This window comes from Euleptes europaea, chromosome 4, assembly GCF_029931775.1.
Source record: "Euleptes europaea isolate rEulEur1 chromosome 4, rEulEur1.hap1, whole genome shotgun sequence".
Taxonomy (NCBI): domain Eukaryota; kingdom Metazoa; phylum Chordata; class Lepidosauria; order Squamata; family Sphaerodactylidae; genus Euleptes; species Euleptes europaea.
The window spans coordinates 64,759,019-64,783,751 of record NC_079315.1 but is presented as its reverse complement, the minus strand read 5'-3'; positions in this window follow the sequence as shown (position 1 = coordinate 64,783,751).

The window sequence follows — 24,733 nt, the reverse complement described above, 5'->3', positions numbered from 1 at the left end:
TTTTGGAAGGGTGACTCGTTTTTTCAAAAGATGGGCTTGGTAATTCTGAATCTCTGGGCCATGTTCACAAATTATGAACTTCATATTTCTTCTAAGTGAGATAATAAGAGCAGAACAAAAATGTTTTAAAACCCAGAGCTTGCTCTGATCATGTGGTTCTTTCAATCAACAGATATAAGAAATTCAAATAAAGTTCTTAGTAGAACTGCAAGTTTTAAAGGAGTTCATAGGCAGATCAACAAGTAAGATGTTAACTTATTCGTTGCTGAGGTCCAGTTCTAATGCATAAAGGCAACTGTTAATGGGTGGGGCCATACATTAAAAATTGTATATATCTTTGTGCTTCACTCAAATTGGCCCTAAAGCTGCGTTTCTGAAGCCTCTTATTGGAAGTCCTCATTGAACTGAGTAGAACTAACTTCTGATCGAAATTGGACTCAAACTATAACAAATGGAAGAGATTAGTAAATAGTTATGCCAACAAAAGGCATAATAGTTAAATCTTGTTTTTTTTCCCCACCTAGGGGTGACTTTAAAAAACACTTTTTCTTTCTTTCAGTCCTAAATGGAAATTTCTTGATGCGTATGAGATTATTGATCTTAGAATAATAATTAACAGCTAATGGAGTCGGTTTCACACATAATCGTACATTTCGTTTTAAGAATTAATAAATTGACACAGTGGAAAATCATTTGCGGGGATTAATAATCTTTTCTCTCCCCCTGCTGAATTTCTGGTTTAATTTACATACATGCCATCCCTTTAGAGGAAATCAGATGGGTTTGGCTACATTTTTCTAGAAAATGCATAATAGCAGGCCCATCTGCAAAACCCCTACCTCCCCCTGCCCCCCATTTTCAGCCAAGGCGGTGTGAGTGTCCCTGATACAGAAACTTACCATTGTCTGTGTTGTATGTAAGATTCTTCCCAACTACTTTAGGGCATTTACACATATATGATAATAACCATGTGATAATAAATAATGTTTGGAAAATATTTCCAAATATGTTGTCTTGCTTTCAAATTCCATAGAATTTAACTGGTATTATTATTGTATTTAGCTTCCCTTAATGTGGATATAAGGGAAAAGTGGGAGAAAAATTTAAACATCTGCGACAATTTCTTTTTTTTTTTTTTTTTTTTTTTTGCATTATTATGTGATGTTACCTCACCGACAATGATGCTAGGCATCCAGGATATAAAATGTAATTGGAAATGATAAACTTAATTAACTGGGGGGTGATGATCATGCACAGCAGCTCACCTACAGAGCCACGTTGCACCATGGAAGGCCATTGCCGAAGCAAGAGGCCCAAGCTTGTATTGGAAACACTTCTTCTGTTAGGTCTCAATGTAAAAAGGAACTAGGGCTTAAGGATCGGGGGTGTACCACAGAAGTGGATACAAACACCCTTTTTAGAGTGGATTTTATCAGGATTCTCAAAATGAGTTTAGGAATATATCTGGTTTTATGTTTACTCAAGCTGGCAACCACTACAGAACATGGCAAATTGGTAGATGTGAGACAGGGAAACTTGCATAGCAGAGGGGAAGGAGAGAGAAATATGGCACCGTGGACTGTTCCTTAAAGCTTGGTTCCTTTGTACACCTGACCATTTCCTTAAGGACTGACCATGAGAGCCAGTGTGGTGTAGTGGTTAGGAGCGGCAGATTCTAATTTGGAGAACCAGGTTTCATTCCTCACTCCTCCACATGAAGCCTGCTGGGTGACCTTGGGCTGGTCACAGTTCTCTTAGAGCTTTCTCAGCCTCACCTACCTCACAAGGTTTTCTTCTTAACAAGTAGATAAAGTTGGCATATAAAAACCAACTCTTCTTCTTCTTCTTTGTATCACATTTCAAATCCTTATTCCTCCTTTCCTCCAGGGAGCTTCAGATGGTATAAATGGTTCTTCCCTCCCCCATTTTATCCTTACAACAGTTCAGTATATCAGTTAGCCTTAGAGAGAGGTACTTGTCCAAGTTCACCCATCAAGCATTATGACAACATCAATATTTGAACAAGTATCCCTCACCGTCTTCAACATTCTAGATCTCTGGAAGTATTTCATTTTAATATATATATGAAATAAGGTTTAATATATATGAAATAAGGATTAATCTCAGCTCAAACACAGAAGAGGAGGAATGTACACTATAGGATTTCATCAAAATGTCATTACTAATCAAGGTATCTCATTGAAATGACATTGTTATGTTGAACAAGTGATTCCAGCATTTAACTGACTGTAAACATGAGCAAACACACACACACACAAACTCTGATTTCAAACCTCTGAACATAAACTGAGTGGCACAGATTGTGTTTACACTTTAACTCCCAGGATGCTTGTTGCTATGTGTAGCAGAGCTTGCAGGAAAATTTGTATCATATTATCAATACATGCAAACAATCTGTCAAGAGTTGATGGTGTTCCTGTTTAAATGTCTTTTTGTGTCGGTTTAGCATTCATAAACAAACTTTTGATATAGTGAAATGCTACAAAGAGGGCAGTTCTTCACTGTTAATGACCAAGTATAGAAAGACCACATTTGGCCAGAAATAGTTCTGCACAGCTGCTGTCACAGCCAGAAATCCCACATCTGTTTTGTTTTCCTTTGCCATAATGCTCTGTAATGCAAAATACATGATATAATGTCACAGCGCTCTGAGTAGGATTGCCAAGCTCCAGGTGGGAGCAGGAGATCTCCCACTATTACAACTGATCTCCAGGGGACAGAGATCAGTTCACCTAGAGAAAATAACCACTTTGGAAGATGGACTCTATGGCATTATGGCTAGGGTCGCCAGCTCTGGGTTAGGAAATACCTGAAGGTTTTTGGGGCGGAGCTGAGGAGGGCGGGGTTTGGGGAGGGGAGGGCCTTCAATGCCATAGAGTGCAATTGCCAAAGCGGCCATTTTCTGCTGGTGAACTGATCTCTATCGGCTAGAGATCAGTTGTAATAGCAGGAGATCTCCAGCTAGTACCAGGAGGTTGGCAACCGTAATTATGGCCCACTGAAGTCCCTCCCTTCTCCAAACCCTGCCCTCCTCAGGCTCCACTCCCAGGTATTTCCTAACCTGGAGATGGCAACTCTTAATTACCGTATTTTCCCGTGTATAAGACAAGGGTTTTTTCCTTTAAAATTTGCCCCCAAATTGGGGGTTATCTTATACACAGAAGCGAGCGGGGAAAGAGGCCGGTTGCCCTGACTGGATGGTGTTCAAACTGGTTGCTGCCCGCCACGCCCATCAGCTGTCAGGCAGGGTGGGCGGTGACAGTTTTAAATGCTAGACGCCGGCCAGGGCAACGCCCCCAGTTTTTAATTTTGGGTTCGAAAAAATAAGGGGCGTCTTATACATGGGGGCATCTTATACACGGAAAAATACTGTACCCTTGTACTTCAATTAATCAGCTGCTTCTTGTGAAGGCAGAGAAACGTGGAGTGTGAAGACATCACATTTCATGTTTGGTTTTACTGAATGTTATTAGGTATGAGAGGAGACACAGGGCTGCTGATTTCAGCAGCAACTGCCACACATTTCCACAGTTGTTGGATCCTATGTCCATTATATCAATGAATACAAAGAGAGGTTACTCAGGAATTTTCTAGAACATTATATCCTAAAGCACAGACCTTTCATCTGGCACATCACATTTTAGCCCCAGCCCCTTTTAAAAAATATTTATTTTAGCAAAGAATCCACTTACATATTTCCTTGCCCGCAGCAGCAAATTGCTTGCTTCTGTGTGCTGACAGCTATGGCAACATTGTTAAGAAATGTAAAGAAGCATTTATTTAACCAGCCAGCCTTCCCTCCCGTTCAAATGCCTGGCTCCTCAACATCAGGCATGGCTATTTTCTGAAAATGTAATCAAAAGTGTGGAGGTTTTCTCTCTATTTGATAATCCCTTAGTTTGGGGCAAAAACAGCCCTGAATGTGCACAGTTTAAAATTAAACCTTATTTTAATTATCTTACTGCTGTTTCCGGAGCTTAATTCATTTTTGGAGTGCTTTTCACTGTATCGCAGACTGAATCTATTTTTGCCTTACTCAGCATTTCATTCTTCTCTCCTTTCCCTTCATTCCTAGGACAATGAAACCCTTTTTACTGCCCTAATTGCTATGCCAAAAATGGAGATATGAGATTTGAAAGACAAGTTATAACAAAAATTGGAGGAGTGCAGCTGTGCATACAAATGAAGGGACAGAAATCTGCTTGTGCTGAGAGATAATCCCTTCTAGCCTGTAAATGAACAGATCTTAAATATTTAATTATCTTGTTAAGTAAATTCAGATTATGGGACTCCAATCCTAGTCATTACAGGTCTTCAGCCTGTTTTAGGCAGAGTACAAATTGACTGCTAATAATCTGCCATAGTCAAATAAGTTTAGAATAAAATAACTCTAGGTTTGCATGGGTGTGTGGGTGTGTGTTAAGTGCTGTCAGTCACTTCCAACTTACAGAGATCCTATGAACGAATGACCTACAAAATGTCCTATCATTGGTCATTTATGCATGGTCACTTTAACCTCCTTTATTCCCCGTTTCAGCCAGGATCAAAGTAAACCGGCTTGGGGAAAACTATGCATTGGCTGGAACGATCAGGGATGAAACTGTGTGCTAATGGAGGCATGAATACAGAAAAGCAGTCTCCCAAGCTCAAATCAAGTCCCACCCCTTTAAATGCTGCTCTGTAATTTGCTGACTTCGCAACTCACCCTGAAAGAAGACTTCCTTCCCCACCCCCCAGACCCAACTGCCGCATAAAAAAGCATTTTAAGAACAAAAACAAAAAACGGAGCAATCTGAAAGAAGGGGGGGAGGAAATCCAAGCCTCATCTTAAAAAAGCCTTTCTTTTGCTCAGAAAGAGCTCCGAGGTAGCAGGAAGCACTTGAATCCCTGCCTCTTTACACACTGCTTTGTGATTGGCTGTGAGAGAAGCCAATCTTCTGTGCTTCCCCGGTTTGGCTGCCTTGAAGAAGGGTTTGGAAAAGGGTGGGATGAAGCTCAATCCGAGAAAGATGTATGCTGGCTCTGTGGCTCTGGAATGAGCAAGGAAGAACGGTTTGACTTGGTCCAGAAGAAGAATGGGAAAAGCCAGGTTCATTTTGCTTTGAAGCAGCATTGAGCTTCCAAGGAATGAGGTAACGTGCATTTCCAAAACTTTGATCCTGGCTGAAACAGGGAATAAAGGAGAGTTAAGCGACCATGCATAAAACAGCATTAACAGCCTTGAACAGGTCTTGCAGACTGAGGGTCGTGGCTTCCTTGATTCAGTTAATCCATCTATCTCTCTTTTCCTGCTGCCTTCAACTCTTCCTAGCATTATTGTGTTTTCCAGTCTTCTCATAATGTGACCAAAGTACACTAGACTCAGTTTGGTCATTTTAGCTTCTAGGGAGAATTCAGGCTTGATTTGATGTAGATCCGATTTATTTTTTCTTTTTGGTGGTCCATGGTATCCATAAAACTAATCTCCAACACCACATTTAAAATTAATCAATTCTCTTCTTGCCATACTCAAGCTTTTTACTCCTATCATCTCTGTAGATCTTTATGTGATCTGCATAGTCATGAACAGTATCTAGAAATTTACTTTCTTGGATCAGCTTAATTCAAATATGTTAGAACCTTGTAGTAGTCATTACAAAAACAGCATGGCATGTTTCTACTTTTAGTTATGTAGTGGGGCAGGGATGTTTCTTCCTTGTAAACAATTTGATGGTATCAATAGGAAACTTATTTTTAGAGTGAACCTGAACAAATACCATTCTGCATAACTACTGAAGATAACCTGATCTTTGCTTAGAGACAAGAGTGGTATTCTGAAGCCCATTCAGATGTCAACCTAACATGCTTTTGTGCTCACAGATGTCCTCCAGGCATCTCTATTAGTATAAGCCACATTACAAATGGGGCAGAAATGTATGGATCATCATACCTGGTATATGGTTAAGAGTGGTAGACTCTAATATGGAGAACCGGGTTTGATTTCCCACTCCTCCACATGAGAGGCAGACTCTGTTCTGGTGAACTGGGTTGGTTTCCCCACTCCTCCACATGCAGACTGTTGGGTGACCTTGGGCTCGTCACAGTTCTCTCCAAACTCTCTCAGCCCCACCTGCCTCACAGGGTCAGTTGTGGGGAGAGGAAGGGAAGGCAATTGTAAGCTCATTTGAATCCCAAAAAAGGTAGAGAAAATCAGGGTACGATCCAGGTATAAAAACAAACTCTTCTTCTTCTATATGAAGTAGCAGAAAAGAAACGTGCCTTCAGACATCTGCAGACATTCCTGTTCATCAGCAATACCATAACCACAACTAGTTCTTATATCCTTGGGTTCACAGGTGATACAGGTGGATTTTTTTAGAAATTACATATTAACTTGAATAGTGAAACCAGGGCTGATTCATTTCCAAAGCAGCTTCTTCAGGCATTATCATGATCTGTGTGTACCAAGCGAGAGAGAGACCTTCCCTCCCCTTCCCCATAGACACCCTGTGAGGTAGGTGAGGTTGAGCAAGTGAGATTGGCTCAATGTCACCCAGCTGGCTTCATGTGTACGAGTGGGGAAACCAACCCAGTTCGCCAGTTTAGCATTAGGCACTCATGTGAAGGAGTGGGGAATCAAACCCATTTCTCCAGATTAGAGTTCACCGACCCAAACCACCACTCTTAACCACTACACCACGCTGGCTGTCTTAGGCAATGGCTGGGCTGTTTCTTGTCTTGCTTAGCTGTTGGGGTGGCTGTTTAACCTGCCTCTTTGCCTCAGGCATTTGCCACAACCTAGCTCGCTTATCTTTCCTATGGAATAATATAGGTATCACAATCCATGCATACAGAGCGAGAGAGAGACTGCTTTCCAAATGTTGGACTGGAGTTCTAATTTTTCTCCTTAGTCCCTTTACTTATTCTACCTCAGTAGAAATGAGACACCAGAGGCTTTTTCAAGTTAAAAACCAAGTATCTGATATTGTGGAAATTTCTTTTGTTCCCCTGAGGTAATTTCCCCACCTCTCTGTGGAACGGGTAACTCTGCCCTCAGCTGTATTTCCCTCATTTTAAAATTAAACATTTCCTTCTCATGTGCCATCCTAGCTTCCCTCTCTTTTTCTTTATCTTCTGCCTGGATTTTGGCTAACTGAATTTCCTTCTCTGCCTCAATCTTAGACTTCTCAGCTTCAATTTTGACTAACTCAACTTTCATTCGCATCATTTCCACTTCATAACTAAGATTTTCTTCAGTGGTAGTTTCTCCCTCAGTATCACCTGTGGCCTCTCTAACTCTACATGGAGGTGCCATTTCTGACTAGAATGTTTGATGTAAAATTTTCTGAGGTAACATTTCTCAGATTTTTTTTTTAAATATGTCCTTTTCTTGGTTAATATTTCAGATGGACAGACAATAATGTGCAAAGCACCAGAGGTTACAAAGCGTTTATCTAATAACTTGTAGCTACTCCAAAGTTTTACAAAATAGTGGTAACAAACAAAAGTATGGATAATACTTCAGCCCGTAGCTGTGTACACTGCACGTGTTAATTGAATTTATGGCTTCATTGTCTCATATTACCTATATGTCATAAAGGATAATTACTTCGTTTCTGATGTTAGCTACAGTTACAGTCCAAAGAAGGATATCGAAACGGGATACTAGCTGGCAGACCTGTCACTATTGTGGTTCTGTGTTGTATTAGCCACACTTTTGTTTTTGCTTATGCTCACACTGTTGTGGTTTTGTGTTATATTATCAGCACTTTTGCTTTTTGCGTTTGCTCATTATTTGTACACTGTAATACATGTGTTGCAATTTATTTGAACCTTTGTTGTTACCAATATTTCAGATGGGACTATCTAGCTACCGGTTTTTTCCGTATCGCGGTGCTGCCACCAATATATCACGAATCGTGCATACCAAGCGAGAGAGAGACTAGTTTCCAAAATGTTCGACTGGAGTTTTAATTTTTCTCCTTAGTCCCTTTACTTATTTTACCTCAGTAGAAATGAAACACTAGAGACTTTTTCAAGTTAACAACCAAGTAACAGATTTATTTAACACTATACATGGGATGGACTTGGAGGGAAAACAGTAGGTAGGGAAGGCATAGAATCAGAGCGAGTTTATAAGTTTTACTACAGAGAAAGCATAGATCTTGGCTTAGTACAGAATTATAATTCTTTAATTAAGTTCCCAAATTCAGTTCACAGAACTTCCTATAGATATTCCTATTCAGACTCTGTTGCTTAGCTAACAAAGAAGTATGGAGATTATACAATCTCTCTCCCCCAGAGAACAAAGAATTATGGAGATTGTTCCTCAAATCTCTCTTCCAGTTCTTTCTATAGATCTACCCCACTTTTGTGGCAGTAATCCCTTAACACAGGGGTGGGGAACCTCCGGCCCGTGTGCCGGAAGTGGCCCTTGAGCTCATTTTAAACGGCCCCCGGCCTGCCTGCCAAGGCTTGGAGTTCCACGGCCTGCCAGCCCAGGGCCGGGAGCTCCACGGAGCTAGCTGCCATTAGCCAGGGCCTCCTCTCAGGCTTTGCTGGGAGGCAGGAGTGCATGCCAGCCCTGAACCCCCTCCCCCTCCCAACTTGCCTGTGTGGCGGGGCAATCCCCCGGCCGCACCCTTGTGCTGCAGACTAATGCTGTTGGGGCATGATACTCATGCCGCCGGCCTGCGCGCTGGCCGTGCAGCTGGCTCTGTGGGCCCCTATACAGCCCTCCCCCTGCTCGACTCCGCCCCAGCCACGGCCAGTGCTGAGGGGGCAGCCGAGACTGGTTCCGCTGGGGCCTTGCCGGCCTGCACACTTCCCACGCCGCCAGCTCAGTGGGCCCCTCCTGATCTCTGCCTATCACCCCACAGGAGTTGTTTCACAACCGCTTAGGCAAATCTGAACCCTTACGTTCCCAGCGTTAAAAACAGCTACTGAACTTGCAGGTTACCAAAAACAGACCCCCTTTTTTTTTCAGAAAAGAGAGAGTGAGCTCCTTAGCTCCACCCACTCCCAGCCAGGTTTTTTTCGGAGGGTCTCTCAAATATTAACTCTTTGTCCATCACAGCATCAAAATAGCAGAAGGTGGAACCTGGTAAGAGGTGGCAGAAGCGCTCATGTCCTTTCATCATTTCCCAGACCAGGTCCAAGGAGGGCTGCAAAGCCCCTCTGAAAGCAGGAAGGGGCGGCACCAGAAGAGATATGCCCTCCCCCGCCCACAGTCATACACCACACACACTCATATTGCCCAGTTCCAAGATGGGCTGCTGAGTGTGTCTGCAGCTTGTCTTGGAGCCCAAGGAGACATCACAGGAGGAGGTGTGCTCTCCCCACTTGTGCCACTGCCACCCAGCTCCAAGACTGCCTACTTTGGAGCAGGGTGGCAGCAGCACAAGTATTGGAGGCACCCTCTTCCCATGCCCTGCTCTGCTGTTTTGGGAGGCAAAATGAACTGACTTTTCCTTAGGTGAAGCAATTCAAGCAGCCAACAAAGCGTGACTTTGAATCAAAGATTTGCCCATTTTCCGTCTAGCAGCCTAGCAGTGCTGCATTTAAAGCATCGGAATGTAACATTTAAACTACAATTAATGCTCCCCCCCATCATATATTTCAGTTCAGTATTTGTTGTATTAGGACATACAATTAATATGAGGGAGTTTTAATTTTTTTTTGTTTACTAAATTTAAGTCTCAAAGTAAACATATTTAGGGCATCAGAAAATGTTCCAATCTGTGTTTTTTCCAGAAAACACACATCCATGTGTACACTATAGCAGTGGAAAGAGACCTTGCCCGTAAGGCTTACTGTTTCTGTTAGCTAGAGAAAAGGAAGGATGAGGTCAGGGAACCCAATGAGAGCCAGTGAGTGTGGTGTAGTGCCAAACTAGGATCCAGGAGACCAGGGTTTGAACTCTCATTCTGCCATAGAAGCTCATTAGGTTACCTGGGGCCAGTCATTCTCTCAGCCGGAGCCTTCCTAAGGCTAAGCTTTTAAACAGGTGACTGAAGCTACCAAGGAGAATGCCCATAACATTTGACATTTAATCACATTTTGAAGCCCGACTTTGAGATCAGAGTTGGCTTTTCAAATTTTGACAGGTTTGGAAAACTTCCAATATTTTATTTCTACTCCAACTGCTATTTCTACATTTCCTTGTAAATTATCTCTATTTTGCCCCATTTTACAGATGAAAAATAAACCCCCTCATCAAAAGAGAGATTATTACGCAAAACCACAAAGGGCCTGCTCTTTTGCCTGGCTGCTAGACACTATTAAACTGATGTATCAGTAATGCACATCAATTAGACAAGGTACAAAGTGTTACAATGGAATTAAAAGGCAACTGTTTTTTGTGTTTTCCTGCAGTGACCTCTGTCTGAAATTCCACTAACATCTGGTTATTTACAATTCAATCTGCTTGAAATCATTCTGTTGGCCGCTGAAGCGATCTCTCAGCATCACAGAATCAATTAAGGATACCATAAATAAGAACATCACAGAGCAGAGGGGAGGAATGTTGCATTATTTGTTGGACTTGTCCAGCAGCATTCGATTTGTTCAAAGTAAACATTAACAACACTAATGCCTAATTGTGTTCAGCTGTCTGGAAACAATTCCCTACAATTGCCAAAAGCCACTTAAATCTTTTGAGTTTGTTTTGCAATAAAAAAAGACAAGCATGGAAAAAACAGGGGGTTGCTTTCTGCAGGCTATGTTGTTGTTTTTTATCTTTTCTCTCTGGTAGCATATAACAGACAATTATATGGCCACAGGAATAGGTGTTGTGACATGCACTAAAACAGCACACCTGAGCTCCGGTGTGCCCCCTTCCCCATGCAGGCCAAAACAGAGCCATACTTTCAAACACACCAAGGCAGTCTAGAAATATTTTAAAGTAACCACAAAGGATGTCATGAAGCAGAGATCAGGTCATCCTTTCACAGACAAAGGCTGCAGTCCTAAGGGCACATTCCTGGGAGCAAACCTCATTGAATGACATCAGACTTTCTTTTGAGAATACCTGCATAGGCTTGCCCCTTTAGGTGCCTATCAGAGCAATCCATTGAAGTCAGTGAGTTTACAAGAGTGCAAATGTAGGGTTGCCAATCTCCAAGTAGTAGCTGGAGCTCTCCTGCTATTACAACTGATTTCCAGCGAATAGAGATTAGTTCCCCTGGAGAAAATGGCCACTTTGGCAATTGGACTCTATGGCATTGAAATCCCTCCCCTTCCAAAACCCTGCCCTCATCAGGCTCCGCCCCTAAAACCTCCCGTTAGTGGAGAAGACGGACCTGGCAACCCTCATACAAATGTATTTAGGACTATGGTGGGGGGGGCGAGGGGGGTTGCCCAAACCAAAAAAAGGTAATGGAAGGGGAGGAATTAATTTAATTTAATTTTTATTTTTAGCAGCTTCTGGTGATGATAAAGTATCTCTGATGAAAATGTGGCCTCCTGTGGATGTTGTGGCCGTATGCTGATCTGCAGTTGGCTGCCCAACTTTGCACAGAAAAATCCATTGATTTCTGTTTGTTAAAATGCAAACACATCATCTACTGAAGCTACTAAGAGCTTATCTGTTCTGTTCCTGTTCATTTTGCCCTCATTAGCAGATATTTCTGGCAACCAATGGAAATACAATCAAAACTCCAGATTTCAGCAAGCAAGTTGATGTGTAGCTAGACAGAGAGAGAAATAGATCAAACCGAAAAAATGCCTTTGCATGCTCAATAATTTGCCTCGTTCCATTTCAATTTCATAGTTATACCCTATGTACTTAAAATTATGATTGTATCCATCACTTTATAGCCATACAAAGGTGTTATTGCAGTTCATAAAATGCCAAGGGGAAGGGGGGGGTGATTTCGCCACACATCTGTTGTTGTGTGAGATACAGCTCTGGGTTGGGAAATACCTAGAGATTTTGGGGGTGGAGCCTGAGGAGAGTGGGGTTTGGAGAGGGGAGGGACTTCAATGCCATAGAATCCAATTGCCAAAGCGGCCATTTTCTCCATGGGAACTAATCTCCGTCACCTGGAGATCAGTTGTAATAGCAGGAGATCTCCAGCCACCACCTGCCAACTCTAGATACAGGGGATACTGGAAAAATCTAACCAAGGCTACAGACAGCTGTTATCTGTGCAGGCTGTTTTAAGGATTTAAACATTGTCATGAAATACAGTGGAAAAGAGGGAGATCTGGAAGAAATTCTGAAAACGAAGGCTCTTTGCTTGTATTTTTTGTGAGGGATCAACTGAAAAATCTGAATCTTTGTAACAAACTGGATTCTTGTATCAAAGAATGAGATTAATCACTGATGACAAGGGGTTTGTCAGAACAAGGAGATAAAAACCATTCAGGGGAACAGACAGCTGGCCACTGGAAGACTCATTCAACTGGTTTATGATACCAAAAGCATCTTTTAGTCCGTAGCATGTGAATGTTGCTGATTTATGAGATAGAAAAAAGAGACCAGCTGTCTGGACATTTTTCTTTCAGCTCTTTCAATTGATTATCAGACATGGAAAAGTCAAAAATCCCTCAGCTATAAATCAATTTCACAAATATCCCTGTGAAAATAGACAAGCCTACACACTTTCATCTACAACAACGTGGTCTAGGAAGGGGTGTTTTTTTTTTTAATGAAACATGATAAGATTGTAACACAGCCCTTGTATTCTGTGTCAGAATCTGGATCTACTCATTAGAGCATTGATCTCCAGTGTGGCACCTTTGGACACATGGTGTTGGTGATGTATTTCCTAGAGCCCACTAGTTTCTTTCCCAAAACTCCTTTTCCCTAAACCAAATAATCAAACCTGGCTTTCTTCTACATCATTGGAATCAGAGATACTTTAGAAGACCCCAGCAAGCATCATAACCTTTGGGTCTGCACCATGTCCATTCAGAAGCAGCTATTCCCATCGTTTGAGGAAGCTTAGCATGAAATTGCCCAAAATTTTGTATTTGCCCCTATGGCAGCCATTTTATTTGTTTATTTATTAGATTTATAGGCCGCCCTTTCCTGGGCAAAGCCGGGCTCAGAGTGGCTCACAGCAATTTAAGACCAATCCATAAATGACATAAAATTTATAACAATAAAAGCCAGGCACCCTCAACTATAGCAGCACAGTATATCTATAACAACAGCAGCAGCAATAACATTTATTCCCTTAGCGGGAACATAGCAGAGGCAGAGAGAGGAGAAGGAGGGGAAGCCATCCAGAAGGCAGACCATCATTGTCTCAACCATACGCCTGGCGAAACAGCTCAGTTCTACAGATGATGTCTGGATCTCCTGCTATTATAACTGATCTTCAGGTGACAGAGATCAGTTTCTGTGGAAAAAATGGCCACTTTGGCAATTGGATTCTATGGCATTGAAGTCCCTCCCCTCTCCAAACCCTGCTTTCCTGAGGCTCCAGCCCCAAAATCTCCAAGTATTTCCCAACCCGGAGCTGGAAACCCTAAGAACATACCAGGCCGTATTGCCCTCCTAGTTTTGCCCTTTGTTTCATGATCTCTTATCTACAGGTTAAGAAAGGGGAAAATGGGATGGTACCAGATGACTGGAAACATTTGAGTTTCTTACTTAATAGGTTTAAATATAAAAACATAATATTTGCATGCAGGAAATGCATGTATCACTGCATGCATCACATAGAACAGATACACACACTAGGGAGGTGGGAGAGATATCCTTGCAACGTATAAAAGCAACAGCAAATATCCATTGGCTGTTGCATAATGTATGAAGCAATCTTCAGTGTATCACACTGTTATTACTCAGAAAATTGTGTAGATTTACAGGGGAGCAAACACTTAAATCTGCTGCCGCTACACAAAATGTATATGGCTCATCATATAAACAAACTGCCAGTGTATCTGACTCCAGAACCAGTTTATTTCATATACTATGATGAGGATTCCAAAAGTTTATGATGCTTGGGTAAAGAAGGTCCTCTGCAGTCACATCATGAAATTCAGTTTACAGTTGGAATCCTAAATGGATTTCTTCGAAATCTTGCTCCTAAAAAAATCATGAATTATGCTTACTCCAAAATCTTATGCATAGAGTTTTCATTAAGTACTAGACATGGAATTTTGAATACAAATAATAAACAGATTTTTGGAGCAGGTGAATTTAGAAAGTTGGTGGAAGAATGAGCTTGGGAACAAAAATGTTAAGTGATCCACATTGGGACCAAATAGGGTTGCCAACCTCCAGGTAGTGACTGTAACAATGGGCAGCACATGGGCTCTATAAATAAGGAAGAACAATGCTATGAAAGCTTTCAAGTAGAAAGAAAAACAATATATAGGCTAAGGTTAGCCAACAATTAAATATCAATGTAGAAAACCACTTACCGGTATATATACAAAAACTTACATACAAAGCTCGACAAAGATTCATTCATCTAAGCGAATGTACAGACCTAACATACCAAAGATTATATTCATCTAGGGCAATGTCAATTTTATGAATGGCATACAAAGAAAATGAAAATAAAAAATGAAAATAATTAGCCAGTAAATAAGCTACAAGGAAATATATAGAATGATTTACACAAGAGCACAGCAATCAACCGTTCCAAAATTGCAAAAGATACAGCAATGCTATGCTATTAAACACAATGTAGTGCGGGCAACACTTAACCTCAGAGAAGCCGCAACAAAAAATTAAGGGGGGGGGGATCCTCTGTACCAAAAGAAGGTGCTGGGCTCCCTGTTCTATTGGCACGAAACCTATTGGCACAAAGGGGGCAAGAGTTCTAAAGGAGGATGCGGGTCCGTTTCTGTCCTGTCAGCGCAAGCCTTGACCCGGATGGTGGGTAGAAGAAAATGCTTGCGGAGGCAATGGCAGTCTCGTGCTGAATACCCAGCCGGGGGGAGAGAGCGGACCGAGAGGTGAGCGGAAAATGCTAGCGGAGGCAATGGCCGTCTCATGCTGAATGCCCAGCTGGGGGGAGAAAGCGGACCAAGGGACGAGCAAGCAGACGTGTAACCGGTCAGAACACGTTTCAATTCTTCGTCAGCAAATTGAAAATTGTGCGGTTCTGTGGTTCCGGCTCGAAGTAAATATGTATTAAAAGCCGGTGTAATTCTGTAATAAATGTTTTTTAACCAGATTGGTCATTTCTGGATTTAATGGTGCTAAAGCAACTATCATGAAAGAGCATAAGATGTAAAGGCTTACCCAAATTAGTCCAAAGGACCTTATGAAGAAAGTGTATGGCGTATTGCCTTGAGTAAGGTCTGGGGCACGCAGCCTCTCTGAAGTGATGCTTTCTTGTGAGGGTGGAAGAAAGGTGAGAATTTACATGTTTTAGGAAGGGATATTAGTATCACCTGGAACCAGGTAACATACAGGCTGCTGGGGCCGGGTGGGATTCACAAATGATGCAGGTAATCTTAAAGATATAGGCATACCATTGTAAATCAGTTACAAAAAACAAGAAAGGTCTAATTCATTGTTCAAACCTTTGGGCATCAATGTTTGAAAGGTGAAGATCAGTCTAGATTCCTGTTGAAGCATAATCTTTCTAGCATCCTGTGCTAGAAAGATTATGGGGGCGAGCTTTGTATTGCCATAATGCAAAAAATAGTAAATCAGAATCTGAATGGCCATGTGTGATGTAATGTTGGACTAACGGAGCCTCGGTCATCCTTGCGCATATTCTTGCGTGATGTTCGCCTATCCTAAGGCGTAAAGGGCGGGATGTTGAACCAATGTACATCAATTTGCACGGGCAAATAACGGAATATACGACAAAGTCCAAGCAGCAATTAGTAAACTGCTTCAAGGTGTAAGTGAAGCTGGAAGAAGTAGAGCTGACAGTTTTTATGGGTAAGCTGTTGGGCAGGGGTGGGGAACCTTTTTTCCACCAAGGGCCATTTGGATATTTATAACATCATTCGCGGGCCATACACTGGAGTTGCTCCTGCTCCGCATGGTCGGGGCTGGATTCTACAGCCGGCTCCTGCTACCTCTGCCGAAGAACTCGCCCACACACACACACATTCTGGCCCTGCCCCCTTTAACCCCTCCATTGCTGCCACATCCGCCCCCAGCCCTCTTGTAGTACAGAGGGAATACGTTTCTCTATGGCCCAGGTGGGAAAGGGTTAACACAATTTCTTGGGCGGTCCTAGCAGCTCCATAGCTAACGACTCTTCCGCAAGGAGCGGGAAGGTTCCTTTTCTCGGCAAAACAAACTCACATCCGCCATGAATAGAAGTTATTCCTGTCCGCGGGAGGGGGCAGATTGCCAGTCTTAGATCCTTCTGAGCTAGAGATCTTCCAGGACCCACAAAGGGCCAGATTGAATGATTTCGCGGGCCTTAAACGGCCCCCTGCTGTAGGGACACATTGAACATGATCCACATTTGTGGTGTCCAGAGATGTTAATATGTGTTTCTGGTTTTGAGTAAATCAGTTTTTATGAGGTAGTTTCTAAGATTTTTGGGGTTTCTAAGACCCAATAACGGGAGTTCTTGGCATCCAGGAATGTGATCAACTAGATGCCAGTGCTTTTTGATTATTTTTTTAATATCGTATGAAAGGTGAGTATGCAGCAAAGAGGCCACCAGTCTTTGATGTGCAGAAGGACTGGGAAGATGGGTCGTGCCTGTAATTAGGGAATTGTGGTCCCGATCCTGTTCTCTAAGCATGGCTTGTGAAAAAATATGGGTTGGATAACCTCTATGGGAAAAAGATGAAAAATGCTGATCAGCTGCTGTGAGAAAGTCTGAATTCGTGGTGGCATTTTGCTTCAGCCGCAAAAGCTGGCTGAAGGGTAGGTTCTTTTTCAAATGAAACAGATGGAAAGAATTAAAATGTAAGCCTCCCTCCCGGTCAGTTGGCTTCTTGTATGGGCGTACAGCTAGAGTATTAGTCTTGGATCTGTAGGTGTAAACGTCTAGAAAGGCTATGCTGTCAGAATTGTAAGAGCCTGAAAATTTTAAGGGTTCATGAAGAGAACTGAGCCATCTGGATAATACTTCAAAGGATTCACAGCTATTAATAAGCATGTATAAATCATCAATGTAGCTGGAGATCTTCTGCTATTACAACTGATCTCCAGCCGACAGAGATCAGTTCCCCTGGAGAAAATGGCCGCTTTGGCCATTGCACTCTATGGCATTGAAGTCCCTCCCCTCCCCAAACCCCGCCCTCCTCAGGCTCCACCCCAAAAACCTCCCGCCGGTGGTGAAGAGGGACCTGGAACCCTAGGAACCAATGTCAGCTGGGTTTTATCATCTGTTTTCTGAAGGCCTTATTTACCAACGATTCACGTATTACTGCCAGAACATAAGAACAGCCACGTTGGGTCAGACTAGTGGTCCATCTAGTCTAGAATCTGGTTTCCAACACTAGCCAGTCACACGCCATTAAGAAGCCCACAAGCAGGAGCCTCAGACAACAGCCATCCCCTGCTGACTACTTCCCTCATCTGACAGTCAGAGGCATTCTGCCTGATTCCACAGGTCCTGCTCAGGTACCATGGCTAATAGCCAGTGATAGATCTATCCATAAATTTTCTATCCATCTAAGCCTGTGCTGTCACCACATCTTTTGGCAGTGAATTCCACCAGACCCATTGTATGAAGGATTCCTATTGTCTGCCAATCAGTTCCATATTGTGACTGAAATTCTAGTACTATGGGAGAGTGCCAAGTTTCTCTATATATCCTGCATTTTTGAAGATTGTACACAAGTGCAGGCACAATGCCTTGAATTCATAGAGTGAAACATCTTTTTTTCCCTCTCTCTCTCCTGCTCTCTTTTTTGTTTCCAACATCCAGCCTGAAGAAATCCAGTTCTGAAGAAATTATAAGCTTGCAATCTGTTTTGCCTAGCAGGTTCTGATTGATGGGAATTTGGTTGGCTGTGCAGATTTTTTTTTAATGTTGCTTGGGCAGCAGCTGCCACCGCAGCTCAAGGATCTGCACCACGTTACTGAAGTTAAGCTATGGCAATCATTTTATGGTTGGCTCCACCTCCTACAGCAGCTATTCTGTGGCCAGGGTTGCCAACTGCCAGGTATTTGGGAGAAAATAAGTACCAACACAACGTAAATGCAACCTAAGTTTAGTACAGTGAAAAAGTGCACAGTGAACAAACAACAAACATTACAAGCAGGAAAAATACATGGCTCTCAAAGAGTCTCACGGAATCTTCAACAATCTTCACTGAAGTTCTTACTAAAGTCCAAAAGGCTTCAACAAGCAAAGTCCATAAGAAGGACGGTGGAAAAAAACGGATAGTGTGAAACGCAGTCCGGATTAACTTTAACGTTTTCACCGCCGCGCAAGCGGCTTCATCAGCACACCGTTCTAATATCGGGAGACAAGGCTCCTAGATAAATACAACAATAATAATATGTAATATATATAATCTTCCAGATACATTTTAAATACATTTTAAATTTTAATTATTTTAAATAATTTTTTAATAATTTAAATAGATTGTTACTGTTGCTAAAATACACTTTTGCTATTAAAACAAAAACCTGACATACCTTTCTAATAGGGTTTACAAAAATCTCAAGACAATTTAACAGCGCTGCAAAGCTGCTCCGTTCGAAGTCGGATACTGAGGTTACAGGTGAAGTTAATTTATACAATGCTCCACAGTAGAAACGTTATTAAAGGAGACAGCTAACTAAAGACAATTAGAAGAAGAAGTTTATAAAAAACAAGACAAGTCCATTTCATTATTGAGCCCATATGGAAAATAAGATTTGAATAAATATATAAAACGCATTTCTTGCTGTAATAAAATTTTTTGTACATTTTCAAGATCAAATAAATTACCCTTATAAGTCCAAATAACAAAAAACCGGATATCATTCTCACTGTGTTTATTGTCTATAAAGTGCATAGTGAGGGGGGCGTCCAAAATCTTCTGTCTAATTCTAGATTTATGCTCACCTATTCTGAGCTTTACCTGACGAACTGTGCTCCCCACGTACAATTTTCCACATTTACAAGAAATGCAGTACACGCATTTACTGGTAGAGCAATTTGAAAATTGTTTTAACTCAAAGGAAAAATTGGAGGTGGTAGATGTAAATGTTTTTAAAGGTAGGCTTAGGGGACAGAAGGTACAAGAGCCACAAGGAAAGTGGCCCTTGGTAGAAGGACTGAGTCTCTTGGGATGATGATCAGAGTGGACAAGTTGGTCTCTTAAAGAGATATTCCGTTTGAGTCCAAAAATGGGCGGATTCAAACAGCCCGGTATAGTGGAAAGTAGATGCCAATGTTTTTTGATAATATTCTGAATGGAAGAAGAATGACGACTGAAAGTAAGTGAACAGAAAATTCTATTAGCATTGTTAGATTTTGGTTTTGAAATGAGCAGGGAAGATCGATCCTGCAAGCTGGCTTTAAGTTTAGCTTGATATATAACGTCCTCAGGATATCCCCTATCAGCTAAGTCTGCGTGTAAGTGTCTAGCTGCATGTTCATAGTCCTTGGTATGGGATGAGTTTCTTTTTAAACGGATAAATTGACTGTAAGGTAAGTTATTTTTTAAATGATATGGATGATAAGAGTTATATCTTAGACCTGAGTTTCTGGCCATAGGTTTCTTATAGGGTCTGAAAGCCAGTGTTCTGTCAGATGTTATAAAAACATCTAAGTCCAAGAAATGAATGGATTCTTTACTGTAAGATCCTGAAAATTGTAAATGCTCATCCAAAGTGTTGATCCATTCAGAAAATCTCAAATAACTGTCTTCATTTTTGAAACAAAATAGCAAGTCATCAACAAAACCATATACAGGTTGGCTATTGCAGGTTGATTTTGAGAAGAGATACATTTTTTCAAACAATTTCTTTTCGAATGATTTGTTACTCTTCAAGCGTTTTGTTGATGACTTGCTATTTTGTTTCAAAAATGAAGACAGTTATTTGAGATTTTCTGAATGGATCAACACTTTGGATGAGCATTTACAATTTTCAGGATCTTACAGTAAAGAATCCATTCATTTCTTGGACTTAGATGTTTTTATAACATCTGACAGAACACTGGCTTTCAGACCCTATAAGAAACCTATGGCCAGAAACTCAGGTCTAAGATATAACTCTTATCATCCATATCATTTAAAAAATAACTTACCTTACAGTCAATTTATCCGTTTAAAAAGAAACTCATCCCATACCAAGGACTATGAACATGCAGCTAGACACTTACACGCAGACTTAGCTGATAGGGGATATCCTGAGGACGTTATATATCAAGCTAAACTTAAAGCCAGCTTGCAGGATCGATCTTCCCTGCTCATTTCAAAACCAAAATCTAACAATGCTAATAGAATTTTCTGTTCACTTACTTTCAGTCGTCATTCTTCTTCCATTCAGAATATTATCAAAAAACATTGGCATCTACTTTCCACTATACCGGGCTGTTTGAATCCGCCCATTTTTGGACTCAAACGGAATATCTCTTTAAGAGACCAACTTGTCCACTCTGATCATCATCCCAAGAGACTCAGTCCTTCTACCAAGGGCCACTTTCCTTGTGGCTCTTGTACCTTCTGTCCCCTAAGCCTACCTTTAAAAACATTTACATCTACCACCTCCAATTTTTCCTTTGAGTTAAAACAATTTTCAAATTGCTCTACCAGTAAATGCGTGTACTGCATTTCTTGTAAATGTGGAAAATTGTACGTGGGGAGCACAGTTCGTCAGGTAAAGCTCAGAATAGGTGAGCATAAATCTAGAATTAGACAGAAGATTTTGGACGCCCCCCTCACTATGCACTTTATAGACAATAAACACAGTGAGAATGATATCTGGTTTTTTGTTATTTGGACTTATAAGGGTAATTTATTTGATCTTGAAAATGTACAAAAAATTTTATTACAGCAAGAAATGCGTTTTATATATTTATTCAAATCTTATTTTCCATATGGGCTCAATAATGAAATGGACTTGTCTTGTTTTTTATAAACTTCTTCTTCTAATTGTCTTTAGTTAGCTGTCTCCTTTAATAACGTTTCTACTGTGGAGCATTGTATAAATTAACTTCACCTGTAACCTCAGTATCCGACTTCGAACGGAGCAGCTTTGCAGCGCTGTTAAATTGTCTTGAGATTTTTGTAAACCCTATTAGAAAGGTATGTCAGGTTTTTGTTTTAATAGCAAAAGTGTATTTTAGCAACAGTAACAATCTATTTAAATTATTAAAAAATTATTTAAAATAATTAAAATTTAAAATGTATTTAAAATGTATCTGGAAGATTATATATATTACATATTATTATTGTTGTATTTATCCAGGAGCCTTGTCTCCCGATATTAGAACGGTGTGCTGATGAAGCCGCTTGCGCGGCGGTGAAAACGTTAAAGTTAATCCGGACTGCGTTTCACACTATCCGTTTTTTTCCACCGTCCTTCTTATGGACTTTGCTTGTTGAAGCCTTTTGGACTTTAGTAAGAACTTCAGTGAAGATTGTTGAAGATTCCGTGAGACTCTTTGAGAGCCATGTATTTTTCCTGCTTGTAATGTTTGTTGTTTGTTCACTGTGCACTTTTTCACTGTACTAAACTTAGGTTGCATTTACGTTGTGTTGGTACTTATTTTCTCCCAAATTCCATTAGTACCAAGTGCCTCTTTTCTCCAACTGCCAGGTATTAGCTGGAGATCTCCTGCTATTACAACTGATCTCCAGCCGATAGAGATCGGTTCACCTGGAGAAAATGGCCTTTGGCAATTGGACTCTAGGGCGTTGAAGTCCCTCCCCTCCCCAAACCCCGCCCTCCTCAAGCTCCGCCCCAAAAACCTCCCTCCAGTTGCCAAGAGGGATCTGGCAACCCTATCTGTGGCAGACATTTGGTTGCTGCGCCCACGATGCCATGTCAGAATTCCAAATGTGCCTGCAGGCTGAAAAATGTGCTTTGCACATTTTCCTGAAAAAATTAGTTTTGAGTCAGGTACTGCCTAGAATCTTCCATTGTTATTTTTCCCCAGAAGACCAATGGTGCAATCTGATACCAGCTCCACCCAGCACCTATTTTGTTTATTTAAACTCACCTGGTATTGTACACAAGTGCAGGCACAATGCCTTGAATTCATTGAATGAAACATCTTTTTTTTCCCTCTCTCTCTCTCTCTCGCTCTTTTTTTTTGTTTTCAACATCCAGCCTAATGTAGAGTTCTGAAGAAATTATAAGCTTGCAATCTGTTTTGTTTTATTTCAGTTAGTCTTAATAAAAGCTTTTTATTTATTTAAAACATTTATTAGCCACTTTTCTCCCTCGCAGAACTCAAGGCAGCTTACAATACAAATAGAACATTATAAAAACACAATAAAAACAATTATAAAACCCATAAAAGTCACAGTTTAATAACTTCAGTTAGGTGTACCAATAATAAAAGCTAAATCAATCAAAATGCATCCCTAAATAAAACTGTCTTCAACTGCCTCCTGAAGATTGACAATGAGGGGGACAGGCTCACCTCCCTGGGGAGGTTGTTCGGTAATTGTGGGGTTGCCACTAAAAAGGCCCTCCCTCATGTATCCACTAAATGAGCATCTTTAATTGGTGGGATAGACAGGAGGGCATCTCCCAGCAATCTTAATCCCCAGACATAAATGTATGGGAGAAGATGGTCCTTCAGATACCCTGGTCCTGAGACATGTAAGGCTTAAACGTACAAAACCAACACCTTGAATTGGGCTCAGGAAAGGATCGGTAGCCAGTGTAATTGCTATAGTATCAGGGTCATATGTTCCCAGTAGTTGGTCCCAACCAACAGTCTATTTGCAGCATTCTGCACTAGTTGCAGCTTCCAAACTCTCTTCAACGGTAGTCCCAAGTAGAGAGCATTACAGTAGTCCAGTCTAGATGTAACTAAGGCATGTATTACTGTGGCTAGACCTGACTGACCGAGGAACAGAATAGTGCTCTTATTGTAGAGATTTGTGCTATTGAAGAAAAAAAAAAGATATGTTTTAGACCAGGTATAACTTCTGTCGTCTGTCTTTATTTTTTATTTTTAAGTCCTGTACTGTTTCATCTGCCTACCCTGCTGCTTGTATCTGATTTTGTGAACCACCTTGTCTATAAATGGGTCCCAAGTAAAATAAGTGGGCTTAGCAAACCAATGTACCAAGCCAAACTGAATGTGATACTTGAAGTAGAACAGTAGATGGCATAATTACACTGTGATGCTGAGGGAAGCTTCTGCACTGTTATTTGCTCTTAACCAAGATATAAATAAATATTGTAGCTAGTCAAACTCGGCAAATTAAAGATGCATTTATTTTAACAGAAGATAATTAAGCATTGAAACCAATAGGCTGGATTGTGCCCAGTCTAAGCATCTTTCTAGCCCAACTACCCATTATCTCTTTAAGGGAGCAACAGTCCCTGTCTACTGTTACCTGATGCAAACAAATACAAGAAATGCAAACCATAAGCACAAAAGTATAAATACATACTAGGTGAACAGCATATCGGTTTACTGAACTTATAAAAACATATACCATTGTTTAGGGTTACCAACCTCCAGGTACTAGCTGGAGATCTCCTGCTATAACAACTGATCTCCAGCCAATAAAAATCAGTTCCCCTGGAGAAAATGGCTTTGGCAATTGGATTCTATGGCATTGAAGTCCCTCCCCTCCCCAAACCCTGCCGTCCTCAGGTTCCGCCTCCAAAACCTCCTGCTGGTGGCGAAAAGGGACCTGGCAACCCTACCATTGTTAGTTTTGTTTGTAATCTTGATGCTGCCTTCCATCTCTTAATATCCAAACAGTGTCCCAGGGTCCATGATACAACAACCTGGCTGAAGCTAAGCCCCTCTGGGTCTGGTCACTGAGTTCATGGGAGACTTAGGACTCCTAATTAAACTGCTTGAGTTCCACGATGAAGCTAAAGGTATAAAGCGTAACCATTTAAAAAAAAAATGCTAAAACTCTTCATTTGAATCTTCTTTCATACACATGTATGATTTCTCATGCTGCTGGCATCGACCACGGAAGGCCCTGAGCTGCAATTCCATTGCCAGTGAAGGTATGCTTGGGTCGAGCATGTTCAAACATTCCAAGTCCTCTAGTATCTGTATCATGACCAGTATGGTGTTCTGGACTAGGGCCTGGGAGACCCAGGGTCAAATCATCCCTATGCCATGGAAGGTCACTGGGTGAACTCGGGCTAGTGACTGCCTCACAGAGTTGTTATGAAGACAAAACGGGGGAGGACATGTTGTAAGCTCCTTTGGAACCACACTGGGGACAAAAACAGTTTGGATACCTTAGTACACAGCTCAGTCCCAAATCACACTGCCTCTTACACATAGAGACAAAAACAGTTTTTACATCACAATACTATTTTCATGCGTGCTAGTGACCAAAGGGCCATCTAGTCTAATATGCTGTTTCCAACAGAGACCTACCAGATGCCTCTGGAAGGTGCTTGTACTCATGCCCATGCCTCTCTTTTTGCTCTAGTACCTGGCAGACCAGCATAAATCTCAATCATGAGCAGCAACTGCCTTCATGTAGACTCAGTGTGTGTGGCATAAGCAGATCATGCCTGCTGGCTTCCCCCTACATGCATTCCACATAATGCCTACACAGAACCTTATGCACACAAAGCCTAAACTGTTATTTCTTTTTATGGTAATCTTAAACTGCAATTCTAGTCATGCTTACTTGGGAGCTGGCCTTCATTGAGCACAGAGGAAACTTAAATCGATTAAACATGGATAGGATT